The following is a 3668-nucleotide window of genomic DNA, read 5'->3' as shown; positions in this document are numbered from 1 at the left end:
AAAAAAAAAAACTAATTCAATAATTTTAGATCTGTATTCCCAATGTTCAAGAATTGCTAGAAAAAAATAAATATTTTATCATTAATTTTCTTCCATATTTTGGAAGGTTCAAACTTTTTTATTTGCACCATATCCCAGTCCCAGATGCAGAAGCCAACCGTAGCAATCTGTATAAAAATCGAACCCATGTAAAATGTACACGAGTCCAAATTCTCTAGATAATAAAATAAAGACACAAATTTATGCTACAGAGCTTCTAAATCTCTGAAATACAAATATTCAAAATCTTATATCTCAAAATGCGGAAATCATCAACTACATATCCATAATATTGTTAATCAACTACTAAACCATAAATCTACTGCAAAAACTCCAAACTTGCTGGCACAAATTTTCAAACTTAGATCATTCTCTGCTCCTAACTTCGTTACTTGTCTGAAAAGATAAAACAGAAGAGTTAGCTACACAGCTCACTAAGCAAACCTCATACTAGCCTACTAGATTAAACATAGATTTTATATGACTTATATAATCTTTAGAGATAATAACTTTCATAGAAAATAGAATATTTCATAGTAATACTATAATAAAATGAGTCATAAAATCAATCTTACTCACATATGCATAAATCATGCAAAATTTGATAAATATAGTTTTAAATGCAATAAGTAATTAAAGTTATAAAATATTTTCCATTTAACTATGCTATAATATACAATAATACTTACAAAGTGCTATTGTTGCTTTATACCCATGAAGGGGCCATAATCGACTAGTATCATAATACACCAATTTTATATCTATTGATACAACTATATTTATATGCCAATTTTATACCTACTGTAGGACCATATTCATATGTTAACTTTATATCTATCGGATGGACCGTTTTCGTATGGAACTAGCTCCTATTGTCAAGTTATCTCTACTTTTAAGGATTGTACCTAACTCTTAGAATGATTCTAAAACAATCAAATTTCTTATAATATATTTTCTTAAAATATATTTGAGACCTTTTTTTAAAACAAACGCATTATTTCATAAACAAATAAGTTGAAAGATACTAAATAGCATTATATAGTTCATAGTTCATAAGCAAGTCATTAGCAATAAAGCATTCATGGAATTATTCTTTTTATGACAAAATATAATTCTTATAATATCATACATTCAATCCTTCATTTAAGAAAAATATGGAATCATTAATGTCAAATATCATTTATATTTTTTTATAAAGTCTAAAGCATTGAAAATGACCACTTTTTCAAAAATTGGTAAGGAGTACTGCAAGGGTTACTTATCTCTTTTCACCTTGAAACTTCAACATTCAACTAAGCAAGCAACGAAACCCATCTAGAGCCATTGAAAGCACAATTAATCCATATTCAACAATCTTGAAATCCAAATAACAATAGGAAATCCAAGAGAACTGAAAATACATCAAAATTGGGCAAAAAACAACACAATTCAGAGTGTTGCATGGGAAACAGTATATGAGGAAAATATGGTTGAAGGATAGCGCTAGCTGGCCAAGTAGCAGCATCTGATAGCTTAGAGTTGATTCTATCAAGGTAACCCAATCAATTAGTTAAATCACAAATCAAAAGTCAAGCTATAATACAAATAGCTCAATAGAGATATATGATGATAGAGTCTAGAAATGTCCGACAAATGGCAACATAGAGAACAACATGCTACCTGGCCACTAAGGGGTTTAAGATGCCTTTACTAGGATCAATCAAAGTCATAGGAAGAGACCCTCTAAGGTCCACTCAACATCAAAGAGAGAGAGAGAGAGAGAGAGAGAGAAAGAGAGAAAATAAAATAAGGGAGAGGGGGCAAGCAAACATGGGTTTTGCTGCCTCTCTAGGAAAAGGGAAAAATTGAATTGGCAATGGTTGGTGGTGGCATTGGTGATCATGGTCAGTCGATCAGTAGTGATGATCAATGGCAGATGGCTGACAAAACATTGAGAGACAAAGACAAACATCGAAACTCACCTTAAAATAGAGGATCATACAGTTTTAGCATCAGCTTGAACTTTAGTTCCACAGTATGAGATTCATGAATTGAACTACTAAAAAGAGCCTATGAATTAAACTACTGGAAAGAGCAAGTCTACTGGAGAGATATTCACAGTGGTGGAATGCTGGAGAAAATCAGTAGGTCTGGAGAGTAAAAGTTAGTATGCTCTCCAACAACTACCTCCTCAACTTATAAACCACATGGATGGTTGAGATCCGACCTTTATGCTCCGATCTCCAACTATGTTATGAGCTATCACAGCTTTGAACATTGCACTCCCTAACTAGGAGACAATCTTTGCAGGCTTCACTCTTTGGGAATCATCACCTCAGGCATCCATTCTCATTAAAGGCAACAACTTCCCGAGCAAAAGTCTATATAAGGCAACGAACCCATAAATCTTCCCTTGGGATCATGATCAACTGAGCAAGCACAGCATCATCTGCATATTCTTTTGGCCAAATGACAATAGGAGCAGTTTGGGATGTGCCACCCTCCTCCTATTATAGTTGGGGGACAAGCCGCAATTGAGCATAACTCAGTCGAACCTAAGGTGCAATACTAGCCCAAGCAAGGATGACAGCTGACTTAAGCATATCTACTAAGGCCTATAAGCTTTGGCCTTCATCTTGCTTATTTGAAGACTCACCAGGCTACTCCAAATGACCTAAGGTACTTGACAACACCCTGACAGTTGTTGGGTTTCGATAGCTATCATGCATGCAAATTTTTCAAAATTATTTCAAAAAAATACAGCAGAAAAATAAATTACAACTATTTTTCATTTACTCATGCATAGATCTAATCTAGCACCCACAGATCTAGTTCATATGATGAAAAACAAGACAATCATGTATATCTGATTTCTAAAACAAAATAGATCTAAAAAACTTAAGATCAGATCACCTACTTATAGTGCTAAACTCCTTCAGATCATATCTGAGGATGTTTGTAGGTTTTGTTGAAGCTGCACGTGTGTTTGATCTCTACAGGTATCCACACAGGACTGATGTAGATTAAAGCATCTGAGGTTACCGAGATGCTAGCTCTCTTACAGATCTCACTCCTTTTGGTCTAGATCCAATCTTCTTCTTCATTTGTTGTAGAAGAAGATTGAAGGATCTATATACAGACTGCTGTCATGCAGCACTGGAGGATGTAGAGAGATGCTGGGAGGACATCTTCTCCTTTTCTTTTTCTCTCTATTTCTGATCTTCTCTCTCTGAACTCTCTTTCTTTGTGTGGTTGACCAAAAGTGGATGCCAGAAAGGGATGGGGTGCAGAAAGAAATATAGGGCGGCACTTTTATTTTTTCTTTGATGAAAAATATCATAGAATTCTTATTAACACCCCAAAAAGCTCTCTATTTAAATACAACGCCCAACTTCTATATACTATCCATCTAGGGTTTTAAATTCAAGTTTAAATCAGATTTAAACTTAAATAGATAGATTAAGATAGAAGTTTGATGGAGAGAGAACACCGGAGAAGAGAGGCACCAAAAATTGGAGCCCTCTCTTCTCTTTGTCGCATGCCAAAAAAGGAATGCATGCCCCTCCTTTCTACCATAAGAGGAGAGAGAGTCTCAGTAAGACTGGGGCTATTGCATCTTTATCCGATTAAATTGATGCCCTCTCTTCTCT

This window comes from Elaeis guineensis, chromosome 1 (genome assembly GCF_000442705.2).
Source record: "Elaeis guineensis isolate ETL-2024a chromosome 1, EG11, whole genome shotgun sequence".
NCBI classification, from domain to species: Eukaryota; Viridiplantae; Streptophyta; class Magnoliopsida; order Arecales; family Arecaceae; genus Elaeis; species Elaeis guineensis.
This window is presented reverse-complemented; position numbering follows the sequence as displayed.